General features: G+C 38.4%; 11 non-coding genes across 11 annotated transcripts; 5 read left to right on the top strand and 6 right to left on the bottom strand.

Annotated features, from left to right (window-relative positions):
- Positions 1 to 421: 421 nt before the first annotated feature.
- Positions 422 to 494, bottom strand: trnav-uac (transfer RNA valine (anticodon UAC)). The gene has a single exon. It is a non-coding gene; the product is annotated as a tRNA-Val (tRNA).
- A 341-nt stretch (positions 495 to 835) lies between these two features.
- Positions 836 to 908, bottom strand: trnav-aac (transfer RNA valine (anticodon AAC)). Its single transcript has one exon. It is a non-coding gene; the product is annotated as a tRNA-Val (tRNA).
- A 561-nt stretch (positions 909 to 1,469) lies between these two features.
- trnav-aac (transfer RNA valine (anticodon AAC)) lies at positions 1,470 to 1,542 on the bottom strand. Its single transcript has one exon. It is a non-coding gene; the product is annotated as a tRNA-Val (tRNA).
- Positions 1,543 to 9,504: 7,962 nt separating this feature from the next.
- trnav-cac (transfer RNA valine (anticodon CAC)) lies at positions 9,505 to 9,577 on the bottom strand. The gene has a single exon. It is a non-coding gene; the product is annotated as a tRNA-Val (tRNA).
- Positions 9,578 to 12,244: 2,667 nt separating this feature from the next.
- Positions 12,245 to 12,317, bottom strand: trnav-uac (transfer RNA valine (anticodon UAC)). Its single transcript has one exon. It is a non-coding gene; the product is annotated as a tRNA-Val (tRNA).
- Positions 12,318 to 13,068: 751 nt separating this feature from the next.
- Positions 13,069 to 13,141, bottom strand: trnav-cac (transfer RNA valine (anticodon CAC)). Its single transcript has one exon. It is a non-coding gene; the product is annotated as a tRNA-Val (tRNA).
- A 786-nt stretch (positions 13,142 to 13,927) lies between these two features.
- trnae-uuc (transfer RNA glutamic acid (anticodon UUC)) lies at positions 13,928 to 14,000 on the top strand. Its single transcript has one exon. It is a non-coding gene; the product is annotated as a tRNA-Glu (tRNA).
- Positions 14,001 to 14,141: 141 nt separating this feature from the next.
- trnav-uac (transfer RNA valine (anticodon UAC)) lies at positions 14,142 to 14,214 on the top strand. Its single transcript has one exon. It is a non-coding gene; the product is annotated as a tRNA-Val (tRNA).
- A 971-nt stretch (positions 14,215 to 15,185) lies between these two features.
- trnav-aac (transfer RNA valine (anticodon AAC)) lies at positions 15,186 to 15,258 on the top strand. The gene has a single exon. It is a non-coding gene; the product is annotated as a tRNA-Val (tRNA).
- A 141-nt stretch (positions 15,259 to 15,399) lies between these two features.
- On the top strand, positions 15,400 to 15,472 carry trnav-cac (transfer RNA valine (anticodon CAC)). Its single transcript has one exon. It is a non-coding gene; the product is annotated as a tRNA-Val (tRNA).
- A 544-nt stretch (positions 15,473 to 16,016) lies between these two features.
- Positions 16,017 to 16,089, top strand: trnav-uac (transfer RNA valine (anticodon UAC)). Its single transcript has one exon. It is a non-coding gene; the product is annotated as a tRNA-Val (tRNA).
- The last annotated feature ends 4,438 nt before the right edge of the window (positions 16,090 to 20,527 follow it).

The following is a 20,527-nucleotide window of genomic DNA, read 5'->3' as shown; positions in this document are numbered from 1 at the left end:
CCACTGGTGTAAAAAACAACATTCCATGAATATCATAACCAACCAGACACGAATTATCAGAAAAACACACTTAGGGGTGTTGGACTCCGAGGACAAAGGACACTGCCCAGGGCCAATGGGAAGTCGACACCACCTGGAGAATGGACCGTCCCTCCACTCATCGACCAGTCAGGAGAGCGGACCTACTAGACTCAACCTACGTCAACACACTGTTATTTCATTGTATAAATTGGATGCACACCATGTTTCGGGGCTCTCTTCCGCTAGTTCCCTATGAGCTAAACGAAGGAGTCCGTGCACGCTTTGCCAAATATCTTTGTCTCATAATAAAATGCCTTACTATAATTGAATCCACCCGGTCCAGCATCCTGACTTGGTCTCCTTCTCAAGTAACTGATCATCAACACGTGTCAAAGAGCACTGTTTCCGCCCGGTTTCGAACCGAGGACCTTTCGCGTGTAAAGCGAACGTGATAACCACTACACTACAGAAACCGCTGCTCAATCTTTCTGCAAGTGGTAAACCGAATTTTACCGATATTCATGGCACGTATTCGAATTTCCAAAATAAGGCATTAATGAATTTCTCTGTTACCACTATGATACTTCTTGAATGTGTCAATGAGCGTTGTCCCCGCCCGGTTTCGAACAGAGGATCTTTCGCGTGTAAAGCAAACGTGAAAACCACTACACTACAGAAACTGCTGCTACATTTAGCTACGAGGAGGAAACCGAATTTTACAGATATTCATGGCACGTATTCGAATTACCAAAATAAGGCATTAATGAAATTCTCTGTTACCGCTATAGTAATTCTTGAATGTGTCAATGAGCGTTGTTCCCGCCCGGTTTCGAACCAGGGACTTTTCGCATGTTAAGCGAACGTGATAACCACTACACTACAGAAACTGCTGCGACATTTAGCTACGAGGAGGAAACCGAATTTTACAGATATTCATGGCACGTATTCGAATTACCAAAATAAGGCATTAATGAAATTCTCTGTTACCGCTATAGTAATTCTTGAATGTGTCAATGAGCATCGTTTCCGCCCGTTTTCCAACCAGGGACCTTTCGCATGTGAAGCAAACGTGATAACCACTACACTACAGAAACTGCTGCTAAAATTATCTGCAAGGAGTAAACCGAATTTTACAGATATTCATGGCATGTATTCGAATTTCCAAAATACAGAATTTATGAAAATAACTATTCTCTGTCAAAAGTACAGTACCTACTGCACGTGTCAAAGAGCACTATTTCCACCCGTTTTGATTCGAGGACCTTTCGCGTGTAAAGCGAACGTGATAACCACTACACTACAGAAACTGCTGCTACAATTAGCTGCAAGGAGTAAAGCGAATTTTACAGATATTCATGGCACGTATTTTAATTTCCAAAATACAGAATTTATGAAAATAACTCTTCTCTGTTAAAAGTACAGTACCTACTGCACGTGACAAAGAGCACTGTTTCCGCCCGGTTTCGAACCGAGGACCTTTCGCGTGTTATGCGAACGTGATAACCACTACACTACAGAAACTGCTGCTACATTTTGCTACAAGGAGTAAACCGAATTTTACAGATATTCATGGCACGTATTCGAATTTCCAAAATAAGGCATCAATGAAAATCTCTGTTCCCGCTATAGTACTTCTTGAATTTGTCAATGAGCGTTGTTTCCGCCCGGTTTCGAACCAGGGACCTTTCGCGTGTGAAGCAAACGTGATAACTACTACACTACAGAAACTGCTGCTACAATTAGCTGCAAGGAGTAAACCGAATTTTACTGATATTCATGGCACGTGTTCAAATTTCCAAAATTAGGAATTTAGGAAAATAACTATTCTCTGTTAAAAGTACAGTACCTACTGCACGTGACAAAGAGCACTGTTTCCGCCCGGTTTCGAACCGAGGACCTTTCGCGTGTTAAGCGAACGTGATTTTTTTTTTTTTTTTTTTTTATTATCAAAAATGTTTGTTTACAATATTTACAGTACAATCTACTGTTTACAGTACAATCCACAGAGAACAATACAGAAGACACTAGACTAACAGAAGCTGGTGAACAATTCACCCCCTATCAAATTCAAGGGACCCAATGAAAAACAAAGTAAATATCAAAACAGTGCTTTCAAAAATTATAAGTGATACCTCCACTCTCCTCTCGTGAAATTAACCCACTCCCTTCAACAAAAGATTCATCAAAATGTTCCATCCCATAATTAAACAACATATCTATGTGTTTACTGAACAGTGCTATAAAGATACTCCACACCTGAACCCTCTTTCTGTCAAAAGAAACATAATTCCTCCTACAAAAAATAGCATACCTCACAAAACTCAAAACCATATTCAACAAACACACATTAACACCCTCACATTTACCAGACACTCCAAATAACAAAAGTTCCTCACACGCATACTTTTTCACGAAATCTCCCCCCCAGTTTCTACATAACATTTCCTTAACTTTACAAAAAAAAAATTTTAAATCCTCACATTCTATAAACAAATGCATTAGAGTTTCCGGGAAACGTCCACATACATCGCATTCCCTTTCTATCTCACCATTAATTTGCTTTAACACCACCTTTGTAAATATTCTATTATGTCTTAATTTGAAATCATTATTTTCACACTCCTTACTATTATATTTTACATTTAAATTTTCCCATATCTTTTTTTCATCTAATTCCGGAAAAACTACTTTCCAAAATTTCTCAGCAGCCGGCCTTCTACACACTTTTCCTACCATTATTCTATACAATCTTTTCACTGGTATACTAGATAAATGTACTTTCTTCTTACTGCTACCAATGAACAAATTAGGAAATACAAATAAATCTTCTCTTTCAACTTCACTGTTTATTAAATCAACCCATTCTCTTGGTATACTATTCTTTATCTTGTTATACATATTATTCACTGTTCCCCTTCCCACCTCTTCATCCCATTCATTGATTATGTCAAAAATAGCTTCCCCAGGTAAAAACCCTGGAATTACCTCATATGTATAATCTTTTATTTGCCGTAGACCTGCACTCATAAATACTTTATTATACAAAACTTTTTCTTTGTTCTTGATTTTCTCATTCAGAAATATAGGTTGATTCATAATCAGGTCAATATGTCCACATTCATAATATACATTAGGCAACAACTCTGCCCATGCATTTAGCACCTCTTTATAAAAATCTGGTACCTTTTCAAACATTGCCCTTTTAAGCCCCATCAATAAACCATTATCCTCACAACCACCACTCTCCTCTAAGTAGACTTTAAAGAAGTGTTTCCAGCCATAATCTTCACTGTCATACAAATATTTCTTTACTGTTTTTATCCTAATAGCTTTTCTTTTGACATCTAAATCTACAAGTTTTAAACCTCCATCCACATAGTCAGCAATCAATGTTTTCTGAGCTATTCTCACTCCTTTACCATCCCATATAAAATTTGACACCACATTATTCAATTCATTTAGGACCCACTCCGGCATGTCCAGGACTCCCAAAACATACACAAATTTGGATAATACCAAAGCATTTGCAACAATTACTTTCCCTTCTAACTTAAGTTTTCTATTTTTCCAGAAATTCAACGTTAGCTTGACTTTATTAAGGATCCCAGTCCAAGTTATATCTTTTGCCTCTTTCTCCTTTACACCAATGTTTACTCCCAGCACTTTAATAAAATCCTTTGCGCTCTTGAATGGAATCTCACACCCTTTTACATTGATATCCCCAACAAACATTATTTCAGTCTTCTCTATATTAACTTTAGCACCCAATGCCTTGCCATATATATCTATGATTTCCATAATGCTTCCAATACTTTCTATATCCTTCACAGTACAAGTAGTGTCATCAGCATACTGATGTACAACACTGACACCACCACCTGGGATTCCAACACCCCTTACTTCTTTATTACTATTTATCAATGTAGCTAACGGTTCTGTAGAAACACTGTACAGCAGAGCTGACAAAGGACAGCCCTGCCTTACTGACCTCTCCACAGGGAAAGTATCTGTTAACACTCCGTTACATTTCACACAACTTTTAGCCCCACTATACAACAGGTTTATCCAAGATACAAACTTTGGCCCAAACCCAAACCTCTCCATAGTTTGTAATAAAAAGCTGTGCTCCACTCTATCAAAAGCTTTGTTAAAATCCAAACTTAAAACTATACCACCTTCATTTTTCATTTGATTAACAACATCCCTAATTGTACAAATTACATCTGCAATATCTCTTCCAGGTATGCCGTAGGCTTGTGTTGATTCAATAATACTCCCAAAATTCTTTTTCATCCTATTCGCTAACACTTTAGTCAGTATCTTATAGTCCGAATTTAGAAGGCTAATAGGCCTATAATTTTCTAACTTTAATCTACTGCCCCTATTTTTGAATAAGATCGTTAACATTCCAGTTGACATAGACTCAGGGATTTCCTTATTCTCTTCCATATAATGAAACACCCTCACTAAAATGGGTGCCAAAATATCTACAAAGACTTTATAGAACTCATTTGTTAAACCGTCCAAACCCGGACTTTTATTACCTTGCGTGCTAACAATTGCTTCCTTGATTTCCATAATCGAAATCTCTTCATCACACATCATTCTCTCTGCCTGCGATACTTTGGCACTAATTGTATCCAACACTTTTACAACACACACTTTATCTACATCATTCTTTTTGTAAAGATTTCTGTAAAAGTTCAACTGCCTCTAAGATCCCAACAAAATCGTTTACCTTTACACCTCTTTCATCTTCCAACTCTACAATGTAACTCTTAGTTTGTTTTCTTTTTTCCAGACCCAAAAAAAAGGATGTACATTTCTCTCCCTCCAAAGCGTACTGTGCCCTGCTCCTAACAATAGCACCCAAACATTTATTTTTTTCATAACTACCCAGCTCTGCATGGATTTTCAAATAATTCACAACATCATAGTCTGGATCCGTATCAGCCTTTTCAAGTTCATGCAACATCCTATTCCTAAGCATTATTTCTTTCTGCTTATCTAACCGGTTATGATTTTTTGCGTACCTAATACTCCTATTTTTTACTTTTACTTTCACTTCCTCCCACCATAAACACACATTCTCTTTTAACAGTACATTAGACATTTCATCATTAATACATTCAACAATTTCATTTCTATATCCTTCCTCCTTTAACAGACTGGCATTTAAACACCATACACCTCCCCCTCTCCTCTCCACACCAAAAGCCATTTCAAATGACATTACTGCATGATCACTATATGCTGTAAAGGTATATGACACCTTCTTAACATTCTGCACCAATTCTTGTTTTGCTAGACATAAATCAATTCTGCTTTGTTTTAATTCCTTTAGAACCACCTGCCTTCTAGAGAATACTCTTCTGTTTGGATTTTCAGCCCTCCATATATCTACTAGATTCTCCTCATTCATAAGTTTCCATAATGCATTTCTAGAAGAGTCATATCTGAATTTAGCACAACTAGAGGCATCCATTCTACTACACCTCACATTAAAATCTCCTATCAGTATACAGTTTTCTGAGCACAGTGTTTTTAATTTGTGAAACATTTCTCTCCTTTCAGATTCAATATTTGAAGCATAAACATTAATTAAACGAAAAACTACATTTTGAACTTCAAATTCAATTACAATAAGTCTACCATCATTGTCAGCATATATTTGTTTTACATTCTGCACCACATCATTTTTTATCAAAATAGCCACACCACATGTTTTATCTCCTCCATGACTACAAAAAATTAAATCAGACCATTTACTCTTAATCTCCTGCATTTTGGATTCTGTCCAATTGGTCTCTTGAAAACACAACATGTCTGCCTTAACAGACACTAATACCTGCTCAAATTTTCTCATGTTTCTCAAACTGTTACCGTTTAGGGATGCGACTGTAATCATTATTAATGTTTGCAGAAGTATAATCAGAGTCAAACAAGTCCTTTCAAATCCTACTTTTTATTTTTTCCAAATCCCATCATCTCCCTGGTTTTCGACAATGACCTCTTATTTTTTACAAACAACTGAAGATCCTCACCATCTATTTCATCATCCGTCTCTTTATTTGGATTTTTGGGGGGAGCGGCTGTGAAGCCTTTTGAAAAGTGCGCTTTAACAGTGCCCGTGACTTCAGTGGACCCAACCCACTCTTTGGTGTAATTCTCACACAGGCTTAAAGCTGGCTCAGGCACCTGAGAAGCACCTTGCACCATCTCCACCTGTGTATGTATTTCACCCATCATGTGCTGCTGTTCCACCTTGTCAGCAGCAGAGACTAAAACCCCGTCTCGTGCTTTGCCATAAGACATTACAGGCTCTTCAAGCTTATCTGCCATTGTCTCTGGAGTCACACTCTCCATGTCACTCTCATCCTCTCTCTCCATCGGCACACTCCCCTCCCCTTCCTCAGACGTGAGGTCCATTGTTTGCAAAAGTAAGTGATCTTCTCCCTTATTACAGCTACATCTAACTTTGGGTCTGTCACACATTTTGCACACATTTCCTATGTTCCGACATTCTCTGGCATAATGCCCTTGTTCACTACATTTGTGGCATGTGAATTCCGGACATTCCTTTAGTATGTGCCCCGGCTGAATACATAATCTACATACCTTCACTTGATTGTCGTGGATTACACGAAAATATTCAAATCCCTCGACAGTGTTAAATTTAGTAGAATATGGCAAGGATTGCACATTGTCTGTAAACTTTACCTTGCAAAATCTCGTCCCATCTACAATGTCCGTTCCTGGCCACATCCTCCTCTTGATTGGCGTGGTCGCCTTCACCTTCCAGCCTTTTAGTTTCTCTTCTATCTCCTCATCCGTAATGTATGCGGGCAAGTTCAAAAAGGACACCACTAGCTCATCGTTCCCTAATTCTTTAGCCATGATTTGACAGTTCTTTATCTTTAGCCCGTCTATTAGTCTTTCTTTTCCATTTACATGAGACATTGTTATTTCATACTTATTTCCGTCTTTCATTCGACATCCCAGTATTGCTCCGCAAACTTCCTTTATTCCTCTCAGCAATTCCATCGTTGTTATTTTCCCTTCTCCACTTATTTCCACGTTCACCGTCAGTTCCTTCTCATATGTTCTTTTTTTCAGTTCTTCGTTTAACATTCTGATTTCACTGTTGTCCTTTCTCGTTGTCGTTTGTATTCTTGATGTCGAAGACATGTTGTCTGTCCGGTTATTTTAAGCAATATCCCACAAACAGCTCACGCTGATGGGGGACAATAGCAAAAAAGTTTCACAGAAACTTCACTACAGTCTCTCACAAACTTTCAAACTTATAAAGCAAATAGACCTCCAAAAACAACGATATTCTCTCTCAAGCACTCAGACACCTGCTTCTCTTCCACTTCTGAAACTCCAAAAAGGGGCGTGTGAAGCGAACTTGATAACCACTACACTACAGAAACTGCTGCTACATTTAGCTACAAGGAGTAAACCGAATTTACAGATATTCATGGCACGTATTCGAATTTCCAAAATAAGGCATTAATGAAATATTCTGTTACCGCTTTAGTACTTCTTGAATGTGTCAATTAGCATTGTTTCCGCTGGTTTCGAACCAGGGACCTTTCTTGTGTGAAGCGAACGTGATAAACACTACACCACAGAAACTGCTGCTACGTTTATCTACAAGGAGTAAACCGAATTTTACAGATATTCATGGCACGTATTCGAATTTCCAAAATACAGAATTTATGAAAATAACTATTCTCTGTTAAAAGTATAGTGCCTACTGCACGTGTCAAAGAGCACTGTTTCTAACCGGTTTTGATCCGAGGACCTTTTGCGTGTTAAGCGAACGTGATAACCACTACACTACAGAAACTGCTGCTACATTTAGCTACAAGGAGTAAACCGAATTTACAGATATTCATGGCACGTATTCGAATTTCCAAAATAAGGCATCAATGAAATTCTCTGTTACCGCTATATTACTTCTTTAAAAGTACAGTACCTAATGCACGTGTCAAATCGCACTGTTTCCGCCCGGTTTCGAACCAGGTACCTTTCGCGTGTGAAGCAAATGTGATAACCACTACACTACAGAAACTGCTGCTACAATTGTCTTGCAAGGAGTAAACCGAATTTTACTGATATACATGGCACGTGTTCAAATTTCCATTTTTAGGTATTTATGAAAATAACTATTCTCTGTTAAAAACGAAGTACCTACTGCACGTGTTAAAGAGCACTGTTTCCGCCCGGTTTCGATCCAATGACCTTTCGCGTGTTAAGCGAACTGATAACCACTACACTACAGAAACTGCTTCTACAATTAGCTGCAAGGAGTAAACCGAATTTTACAGATATTCATGGCACGTATTCGAATTTCCAAAATAATGCATCAATGAAATTCTCTGTTACCGCTATATTACTTCTTGAATTTGTCAATGAGCGTTGTTTCCACCCGGGTTTCGAACCAGGGACCTTTCGCGTGTGAAGCAAACGTGATAACCACTACACTATAGAAACTGCTGCTACAATTGTCTGCAAGGAGTAAACCGAATTTTACTGATATTCATGGCATGTGTTCAAATTTCCAAAATTAGGTATTTATGAAAATAATTATTCTCTGTTAAAAGTATAGTACCTACTGCACGTGTTAAAGAGCACTGCTTCCACCCGTTTTTCGAACCGAGGACATTTCGCGTGTAAAGCGAACGTGATAACCACTAGACTACAGAAACTGCTGCTTGATTTTTCTGCAAGAAGTAAACCGAATTTTACAGATATTCATGGCACGTATTCGAATTTCCAAAATAAGGCATTTATGAAAATAATTATTCTCTGTTTAAAGTACAGTACCTACTGCATGTGTCAAAGAGCACTGTTTCTGACCGGTTTCAAACCAAGGACCTTTCGCGTGTAAAGCGAATGTGATAGCCACTACAGTACAGAAACTGCTGGTACAATTAGCTGCAAGGAGTAAACCGAATTTTACCGATATTCATGGCACGTATTCTAATTTCCAAAATAAGGCATTAACAAATGTCTCTGTTACCACTATTATACTTCTTGAATGTGTCATTGAGCGTTGTTTCCGACCGGTTTCGAACCGAGGACCTTTCGCGTGTTAAGCAAACATGATAACCACTACACTACAGAACCTGCTGCTACAGTTTGCTACAAGGAGTAAACCGAATTTTACAGATATTCATGGCACGTATTCGAATTTCCAAAATACAGAATTTATGAAAATAACTATTCTCTGTTAAAAGTACAGTGCCTACTGCACGTGACAAAGAACACTGTTTCCACCCGGTTTCGAACCGAGGACCTTTCGCGTGTTAAGCAAAAGTGATTACCACTACACTACAGAAACTGCTGCTACATTTTGCTACAAGGAGTAAACCAAATTTTACCGATATTCATGGCACGTATTCGAATTTCCAAAATACAGAATTTATGAAATTCTCTGTTACCGCTAGAGTACTTCTTGAATGTGTCAATGAGCGTTGTTTCTGCCCGGTTTCGAACCAGGGACCTTTTGCGTGTGAAGCAAATGTGATAACCACTACACTACAGAAACTGCTGCTACAATTATCTTGCAAGGAGTAAACCGAATTTTACTGATATACATGGCACTTGTTCAAATTTCCAAAATTAGGTATTTATGAAAATAACTATTCTCTGTTAAAAGTAAAGTACCTACTGGACGTGTTAAAGAGCACTGTTTCCGCCCGGTTTCGATCCGAGGACCTTTTGCGTGTTAAGCGAACGTGATAACCACTAGACTACAGTAACTGCTGCTTGATTTTTCTGCAAGAAGTAAACCGAATTTTACAGATATTCATGGCACGTATTCGAATTTCCAAAATAAGGCATTTATGAAAATAATTATTCTCTGTTTAAAGTACAGTACCTACTGCATGTGTCAAAGAGCGCTGTTTCTGCCCGGTTTCAAACCAAGGACCTTTCGCGTGTAAAGCGAATGTGATAGCCACTACAGTACAGAAACTGCTGGTACAATTAGCTGCAAGGAGTAAACCGAATTTTACCGATATTCATGGCACGTATTCTAATTTCCAAAATAAGGCATTAACGAATGTCTCTGTTACCACTTTGATACTTCTTGAATGTGTCATTGAGCGTTGTTTCCAACCGGTTTCGAACAGAGGACCTTTCCCGTGTTAAGCAAACATGATAACCACTACACTACAGAAACTGCTGCTACAGTTTGCTACAAGGAGTAAACCAAATTTTACAGATATTCATGGCACGGATTCGAATTTCCAAAATACAGAATTTATGAAAATAACTATTCTCTGTTAAAAGTACAGTGCCTACTGCAAGTGACAAAGAGCACTGTTTCCACCCGGTTTCGAACCGAGGACCTTTCGCGTGTTAAGCAAACGTGATTACCACTACACTACAGAAACTGCTGCTACAATTTGCTACAAGGAGTAAACCGAATTTTACAGATATTCATGTCACGTATTCGAATTTCCAAAATAAGGCATTAATGAAATTCTCTGTTACCGCTATAGTACTTCTTGAATGTGTCAATGAGCATTGTCTCCGCCCGGTTTCGAACCTTGGACCTTTCACGTGTGAATCAAACGTGATAACCACTACACTACAGAAACTGCTGCTACAATTATCTGCAAGGAGTAAACCGAATTTTACAGATATTCATGGCACGTATTCGAATTTCCAAAATACAGAATTTATGAAAATAACTTTTCTCTGTTAAAAGTACAGTACCTACTGCACGTGTCAAATCGCACTGTTTCCACACGGTTTCGAACTGAGGACCTTTCGCGTGTAAAGCGAACGCGATAACCACTACACTACAGAAACTGCTTCTACAATTAGCTGCAAGGAGTAAACCGAATTTTACCGATATTCATTGCACGTATTCAATTTCCAAAATAAGGTATGAACGAATTTCTCTGTTACCACTATGATACTTCTTGAATGTGTCATTGAGCGTTGTTTCCGACCGGTTTCGAACCAAAGACTTTTCGCTTGTGAAGCAAACGTGATAACCACTACACTACAGAAACTGCTGCTACACTTATCTACAAGGAGTAAACCGAATTTTACAGATATTCATGGCACGTATTCAAATTTCCAAAATACAGAATTTATGAAAATAACTATTCTCTGTTAAAAGTAAAGTACCTTATTGGACATGTCAAAGAGCACTGTTTCCACCCGGTTTCGAACAGAGGACCTTTCGCGTGTTAAGCAAACATGATAACCACTACACTACAGAAACTGCTGCTTGATTTTTCTGCAAGGAGTAAACCGAATTTTACAGATATTCATTGCACGTATTCGAATTTCCAAAATAAGGCATTAATGAAATTCTCTGTTACCGCTATAGTACTTCTTGAATGTGTCAATGAGCATTGTTTCCGCTGGTTTCGAACCAGGGACCTTTTGTGTGTGAAGCGAACGTGATAAACACTACACCACAGAAACTACTGCTACAATTAGCTGCAAGGAGTAAACCGAATTTTACCGATATTCATTGCACGTATTCAATTTCCAAAATAAGGTATGAACGAATTTCTCTGTTACCACTATGATACTTCTTGAATGTGTCATTGAGCGTTGTTTCCGACCGGTTTCGAACCAAAGACTTTTCGCTTGTGAAGCAAACGTGATAACCACTACACTACAGAAACTGCTGCTAAATTTATCTACAAGGAGTAAACCGAATTTTACAGATATTCATGGCACGTATTCAAATTTCCAAAATACAGAATTTATGAAAATAACTATTCTCTGTTAAAAGTAAAGTACCTTATTGGACATGTCAAAGAGCACTGTTTCCACCCGGTTTCGAACCGAGGACCTTTCGAGTGTTAAGCAAACATGATAACCACTACACTACAGAAACTGCTGCTTGATTTTTCTGCAAGGAGTAAACCGAATTTTACAGATATTCATGGCACGTATTCGAATTTCCAAAATAAGGCATTAATGAAATTCTCTGTTACCGCTATAGTACTTCTTGAATGTGTCAATGAGCATTGTCTCCGCCCGGTTTCGAACCTTGGACCTTTCACGTGTGAATCAAACGTGATAACCACTACACTACAGAAACTGCTGCTACAATTATCTGCAAGGAGTAAACCGAATTTTACAGATATTCATGGCACGTATTCGAATTTCCAAAATACAGAATTTATGAAAATAACTTTTCTCTGTTAAAAGTACAGTACCTACTGCACGTGTCAAATCGCACTGTTTCCACACGGTTTCGAACTGAGGACCTTTCGCGTGTAAAGCGAACGTGATAACCACTACACTACAGAAACTGCTTCTACAATTAGCTGCAAGGAGTAAACCGAATTTTACCGATATTCATTGCACGTATTCAATTTCCAAAATAAGGTATGAACGAATTTCTCTGTTACCACTATGATACTTCTTGAATGTGTCATTGAGCGTTGTTTCCGACCGGTTTCGAACCAAAGACTTTTCGCTTGTGAAGCAAACGTGATAACCACTACACTACAGAAACTGCTGCTACATTTATCTACAAGGAGTAAACCGAATTTTACAGATATTCATGGCACGTATTCAAATTTCCAAAATACAGAATTTATGAAAATAACTATTCTCTGTTAAAAGTAAAGTACCTTATTGGACATGTCAAAGAGCACTGTTTCCACCCGTTTCGAACCGAGGACCTTTCGCGTGTTAAGCAAACATGATAACCACTACACTACAGAAACTGCTGCTTGATTTTTCTGCAAGGAGTAAACCGAATTTTACAGATATTCATGGCACGTATTCGAATTTCCAAAATAAGGCATTAATGAAATTCTCTGTTACCGCTATAGTACTTCTTGAATGTGTCAATGAGCATTGTTTCCGCTGGTTTCGAACCAGGGACCTTTCGTGTGTGAAGCGAACGTGATAAACACTACACCACAGAAACTACTGCTACAATTAGCTGCAAGGAGTAAACCGAATTTTAAAGATATTCATGGAACGTTTTCGAATTTCCAAAGTAAGGGATTCATTAACTTCTCTGTGGTACTAATTGAATGTGTCAATGAGCGTTGTTCCCGCCTGGTTTCGAACCGGGGACCTTTCGCGTGTGAAGCGAACGTGATAACCACTACACTACAGAAACTGCTGCTTGATTTTTCTGCAAGGAGTAAACCAAATTTTACAGATATTCATGGCACGTATTCGAATTTCCAAAATAAGGCATTAATGAAATTCTCTTTTACCGCGAAAGTACTTCTTGAATGTATCAATGAGCGTTTTTTTCGCCTGGCTTCGAACCAGGGACCTTTTGCGTGTGAAGCGACCGTGACAACCACAACACCACAGAAACTAGTACTACAATTAGCTGCAAGGAGTAAACCGAATTTTAAAGATATTCATGGCACGTGTTCGAATTTCCGAATTAAGGGATTAATGAAATTCTCTGTTACCACTATGGTTCTTCTTCATTGTGTCAATGAGCGTTGTTTCTGCCTGTTTTCGAATCAGGGACCTTTCGCGTGTGAAGCAAACGTGATAACCACTACAGTACAGAAACTGCTGCTACAATTTTTGCAAGGAGTAAACCGAATTTTACAGATATTCGGTTAACAGAGAATAGTTATTTTCATAAATTCTGTATTTTGGAAATTCGAGTACGTGCCATGAATATCGGTAAAATTCGGTTTACTCCTTGCAGCTTATTGTAGAAGCAGTTTCTGTAGTGTAGTGGTTTTCACGTTTGCTTAACACGCGAAAGGTCCTCGGATCGAAACCGGGCGGAAACAGTGCTCTTTAACACGTGCAATAGGTACTTTACTTTTAACAGAGAATAGTTATTTTCATAAATACCTAATTTTTGGAAATTTGAACACGTGCCATGTATATCAGTAAAATTCGGTTTACTCCTTGAAAGATAATTTTAGCAGCAATTTCTGTAGTGTAGTGGTTATCACGTTTGCTTTTCAAGCGAAAGGTCCTCGGTTCGAAACCGGGTGGAAACAGTGCTGTTTGACACGTGCAGTAGGTACTGTAGTTTTAACAGAGAAAAGTTATTTTCATAAATTCTGTATTTTGGAAATTCGAATACGTGCCATGAATATCAGTAAAATTCGGTTTCCTCCTCGTAGCTAAATGTAGCAGCAGTTTCTGTAGTGTAGTGGTTATCACGTTCGCTTTACACGTGAAAAGTCCTTGGTTCGAAACCGGGCGGAAACAACGCTCATCGACACATTCAAGAAGTACTATAGCGGTAACAGAATTACATTGATGCCTTATTTTGGAAATTCGAATACGTGCCATTAATATCGGTAAAATTCGGTTTACTCCTTGCAGCTATTTGTAGCAGAAGTTTCTGTATTCTAGTGGTTAGCACGTTTGCTTAACACGCAAAGGTCCTCGGTTCGAAACCGGGTGGACACAGTGCTCTTTGACATGTGCAGTAGGTACTGTACTTTTAACAGAGAAAAGTTATTTTCGTATATTCTGTATTTTGGAAATTCGAATAAGTGCCATGAATATCTGTAAAATTCGGTTTACTCCTTGCAGAAAAATCAAGCAGCAGTTTCTGTACTGTAGTGGTTATCACGTTCGCATAACATGCGAAAGTTCCTCGGTTCGATACCGGGCGGAAACAGTGCTCTTTGACACGTGCAGTAGGTACTGTTCTTTTAATAGAGAATAGTTATTTTCATAAATGCCTAATTTTGGAAATTCGAATACGTGCCATGAATATCTGTAAAATTCGGTTTACTCCTTGCAGCTAATTCTAGCAGCAGTTTCTGTAGTGTAGTTGTTATCACGTTAGCTTCACACACGAAAGGTCCCTGGTTCGAAACCGGGTGGAAACAACGCTCATTAACACATTCAATTAGTACCAAAGAGAATTTCATGAATCCCTTATTTTGGAAATTCGAATATGTTCCATGAATATCTTTAAAATTCGGTTTACTCCTTGCAGAATCATCAAGCAGCAGTTTCTGTAGCGTAGTGGTTATCACGTTTGCTTTACACGCGAAAGGTTCTCGGTTCGAAACCGGGTGGAAACAGTGCTATTTGACACGTGCAGTAGGTACAGTACTTTTAACAGAGAATAGTTATTTTCATAAATGCCTTATTTTGGAAATTTGAATACGTGCCATGAATATCTGTAAAATTCGGTTTACTTCTTGCAGAAAAAGGAAGCAGCAGTTTCTGTAGTGTAGTGGTTATCACGTTTGCCTAACACGCGAAAGGTCCTCGGTTCGAAACCGGGTGGAAACATTGCTCTTTGACACGTGCAGTAGGCACTATACTTTTAACAGAGAATAGTTATTTTCATTAATTCTGTATTTTTTAAATTTGAATACGTGCCATGAATATCTGTAAAATTCGGTTTACTCCTTGTGGCAAAATGTAGCAGCAGTTTCTGTAGTGTAGTGGTTATCACGTTTGCTTCACACGCGAAAGGTCCCTGGTTCGAAACCGGGCGGAAACAATGCTCATTGACACATTCAAGAAGTACTATAGCGGTAACAGAGAATTTCATTGATACCTTATTTTGGAAATTGAATACGTGCCATGAATATCGGTAAAATTCGGTTTACTCCTTGCAGCTAATTGTAGAAGCAGTTTCTGTAGTGTAGCGGTTATCACGTTCGCTTAACACGCGAAAGGTCCTCGGGCGGAAACAGTGCTCTTTAACACGTGCAGTAGGTACTTTACTTTTAACAGAGAATAGTTATTTTCATAAATACCTAATTTTGGAAATTTGAACACGTGCCATGTATATCAGTAAAATTCGGTTTACTCCTTGCAAGATAATTGTAGCAGCAGTTTCTGTAGTGTAGCGATTATCACATTTGCTTCACACTCGAAAGGTGCCTGGTTCGAAACCGGGCGGAAACAATGCTCATTGACACATTCAAGAAGTACTATAGCGGTAACAGAGAATTTCGTTGATTCCTTATTTTGGAAATTCGAATACGTGCCATGAATATCTGTAAAATTCGGTTTACTCCTTGAAGAAAAATCAAGCAGCAGTTTATGTAGTGTAGTGGTTATCATGTTCGCTTTACACGCGAAAGGTCCTCGGTTCGAAACCGGGTGGGAACAGTGCGATTTGACACGTGCAGTAGGTAATGTACTTTTAACAGAGAAAAGTTATTTTCTTAAATTCTGTATTTTGGAAATTCGAATACGTGCCATGAATATCTGTAAAATTCGGTTTACTCCTTGCAGATAATTGTAGCAGCAGTTTCTGTAGTGTAGTGGTTATCATGTTTGATTCACACGCGAAAGGTCCCAGGTTCGAAACCGGGCGGAAACAATGCTCATTGACACATTCAAGAAGTACTATAGCAGTAACAGATAATTTCATTAATGCCTTATTTTGGAAATTCGAATACGTGCAATGAATATCTGTAAAATTCGGTTTACTCCTTGTAGCAAATTGTAGCAGCAGTTTCTGTAGTGTAGTGGTAATCACGTTTGCTTAACACGCGAAAGGTCCTCGGTTCGAAACCGGGTGGAAACAGTGCTATTTGACACATTCAAGAAGTACTATAGCGATAACAGAGAATTTCATTGATGTCTTATTATGGAAATTCGAATACGTGCCATGAATATCTGTAAAATTCGGTTTACTCCCTGTAGCAAAATCAAGCAGCAGTTCCTGTAGTGTAGTGGTTATCACGTTCCCTTCACACGCCCCTTTTTGGAGTTTCAGAAGTGGAAGAGAAGCAGGTGTCTGAGTGCTTGAGAGAGAATATCGTTGTTTTTGGAGGTCTATTTGCTTTATAAGTTTGAAAGTTTGTGAGTGACTGTAGTGAAGTTTCTGTGAAACTTTTTTGCTATTGTCCCCCATCAGCGTTAGCTGTTTGTGGGATATTGCTTAAAATAACCGGACAGACAACATGGCTTCGACATCAAGAATACAAACGACGACGAGAAAAAACAACAGTGAAATCAGAATGTTAAACGAAGAACTGAAAAAAAGAACATATGAGAAGGAACTGACGGTGAACTTGGAAATAAGTGGAGAAGGGAAAATAACAACGATGGAATTGCTGAGAGGAATAAAGGAAGTTTGCGGAGCAATACTGGGATGTCGAATGAAAGACGGAAATAAGTATGAAATAACAATGTCTCATGTAAATGGAAAAGAAAGACTAATAGACGGGCTAAAGATAAAGAACTGTCAAATCATGGCTAAAGAATTAGGGAACGATGAGCTAGTGGTGTCCTTTTTGAACTTGCCCGCATACATTACGGATGAGGAGATAGAAGAGAAACTAAAAGGCTGGAATGTGAAGGCGACCACGCCAATCAAGAGGAGGATGTGGCCAGGAACGGACATTGTAGATGGGACGAGATTTTGCAAGGTAAAGTTTACAGACAATGTGCAATCCTTGCCATATTCTACTAAATTTAACACTGTCGAGGGATTTGAATATTTTCGTGTAATCCACGACAATCAAGTGAAAGTATGTAGATTATGTATTCAGCCGGGGCACATACTAAAGGAATGTCCGGAATTCACATGCCACAAATGTAGTGAACAAAGGCATTATGCCAGAGAATGTCGGAACATAGGAAATGTGTGCAAAATGTGTGACAGACCCAAAGTTAGATGTAGCTGTAATAAGGGAGAAGATCACTTACTTTTGCAAACAATGGACCTCACGTCTGAGGAAGGGGAGGGGAGTGTGCCGATGGAGAGAGAGGATGAGAGTGACATGGAGAGTGTGACTCCAGAGACAATGGCAGATAAGCTTGAAGAGCCTGTAATGTCTTATGGCAAAGCACGAGACGGGGTTTTAGTCTCTGCTGCTGACAAGGTGGAACAGCAGCACATGATGGGTGAAATACATACACAGGTGGAGATGGTGCAAGGTGCTTCTCAGGTGCCTGAGCCAGCTTTAAGCCTGTGTGAGAATTACACCAAAGAGTGGGTTGGGTCCACTGAAGTCACGGGCACTGTTAAAGCGCACTTTTCAAAAGGCTTCACAGCCGCTCCCCCCAAAAATCCAAATAAAGAGACGGATGATGAAATAGATGGTGAAGATCTTCAGTTGTTTGTAAAAAATAAGAGGTCATTGTCGAAAACCAGGGAGATGATGGGATTTGGAAAAAAGAAAAAGTAGGATTTGAAAGGACTTGTTTGACTCTGATTATACTTCTGCAAACATTAATAATGATTAGTCGCATCCCTAAACGGTAACAGTTTGAGAAACATGAGAAAATTTGAGCAGGTATTAGTGTCTGTTAAGGCAGACATGTTGTGTGTTCAAGAGACCAATTGGACAGAATCCAAAATGCAGGAGATTAAGAGTAAATGGTCTGATTTAATTTTTTGTAGTCATGGAGGAGATAAAACATGTGGTGTGGCTATTTTGATAAAAAATGATGTGGTGCAGAATGTAAAACAAATATATGCTGACAATGATGGTAGACTTATTGTAATTGAATTTGAAATTCAAAATGTAGTTTTTCGTTTAATTAATGTTTATGCTTCAAATATTGAATCTGAAAGGAGAGAAATGTTTCACAAATTAAAAACACTGTGCTCAGAAAACTGTATACTGATAGGAGATTTTAATGTGAGGTGTAGTAGAATGGATGCCTCTAGTTGTGCTAAATTCAGATATGACTCTTCTAGAAATGCATTATGGAAACTTATGAATGAGGAGAATCTAGTAGATATATGGAGGGCTGAAAATCCAAACAGAAGAGTATTCTCTAGAAGGCAGGTGGTTCTAAAGGAATTAAAACAAAGCAGAATTGATTTATGTCTAGCAAAACAAAAATTGGTGCAGAATGTTAAGAAGGTGTCATATACCTTTACAGCATATAGTGATCATGCAGTAATGTCATTTGAAATGGGTTTTGGTGTGGAGAGGAGAGGGGGAGGTGTATGGTGTTTAAATGCCAGTCTGTTAAAGGAGGAAGGATATAGAAATGAAATTGTTGAATGTATTAATGATGAAATGTCTAATGTACTGTTAAAAGAGAATGTGTGTTTATGGTGGGAGGAAGTGAAAGTAAAAGTAAAAAATAGGAGTATTAGGTACGCAAAAAATCATAACCGGTTAGATAAGCAGAAAGAAATAATGCTTAGGAATAGGATGTTGCATGAACTTGAAAAGGCTGATACGGATCCAGACTATGATGTTGTGAATTATTTGAAAATCCATGCAGAGCTGGGTAGTTATGAAAAAAATAAATGTTTGGGTGCTATTGTTAGGAGCAGGGCACAGTACGCTTTGGAGGGAGAGAAATGTACATCCTTTTTTTGGGGTCTGGAAAAAAGAAAACAAACTAAGAGTTACATTGTAGAGTTGGAAGATGAAAGAGGTGTAAAGGTAAACGATTTTGTTGGGATCTTAGAGACAGTTGAAAACTTTTACAGAAATCTTTACAAAAAGAATGATGTAGATAAAGTGTGGGTTTGGGGTTTTAGGCTGGGTTTCTGTACAGCACTTTGAGATTTCAGCTGATGTACGAAGGGCCATATAAATACATTTGATTTGATTTGATAAAGTGTGTGTTGTAAAAGTGTTGGATACAATTAGTGCCAAAGTATCGCAGGCAGAGAGAATGATGTGTGATGACGAGATTTCGATTATGGAAATCAAGGAAGCAATTGTTAGCACGCAAGGTAATAAAAGTCCGGGTTTGGACGGTTTAACAAATGAGTTCTATAAAGTCTTTGTAGATATTTTGGCACCCATTTTAGTGAGGGTGTTTCATTATATGGAAGAGAATAAGGAAATCCCTGAGTCTATGTCAACTGGAATGTTAACGATCTTATTCAAAAATAGGGGCAGTAGATTAAAGTTAGAAAATTATAGGCCTATTAGCCTTCTAAATTCGGACTATAAGATACTGACTAAAGTGTTAGCGAATAGGATGAAAAAGGTGATTGGGAGTATTATTGAATCAACACAAGCCTACGGCATACCTGGAAGAGATATTGCAGATGTAATTTGTACAATTAGGGATGTTGTTAATCAAATGAAAAATGAAGGTGGTATAGTTTTAAGTTTGGATTTTAACAAAGCTTTTGATAGAGTGGAGCACAGCTTTTTATTACAAACTATGGAGAGGTTTGGGTTTGGGCCAAAGTTTGTATCTTGGATCAACCTGTTGTATAGTGGGGCTAAAAGTTGTGTGAAATGTAACGGAGTGTTAACAGATACTTTTCCTGTGGAGAGGTCAGTAAGGCAGGGCTGTCCTTTGTCAGCTCTGCTGTACAGTGTTTCTACAGAACCGTTAGCTACATTGATAAATACTAATAAAGAAGTAAGGGGTGTTGGAATCCCAGGTGGTGGTGTCAGTGTTGTACATCAGTACGCTGATGACACTACTTGTACTGTGAAGGATATAGAAAGTATTGGAAGCATTATGGAAATCATAGATATATATGGCAAGGCATCGGGTGCTAAAGTTAATATAGAGAAGACTGAAATAATGTTTGTTGGGGATATCAATGTAAAAGGGTGTGAGATTCCATTCAAGAGCGCAAAGGATTTTATTAAAGTGCTGGGAGTAA

This window comes from Salmo trutta, unplaced genomic scaffold, assembly GCF_901001165.1.
Source record: "Salmo trutta unplaced genomic scaffold, fSalTru1.1, whole genome shotgun sequence".
In the NCBI taxonomy this organism is placed as follows: Eukaryota; Metazoa; Chordata; class Actinopteri; order Salmoniformes; family Salmonidae; genus Salmo; species Salmo trutta.
Note: the sequence above shows the minus strand (reverse complement) of the source record. Positions and strands in the feature narration are given on the sequence as shown.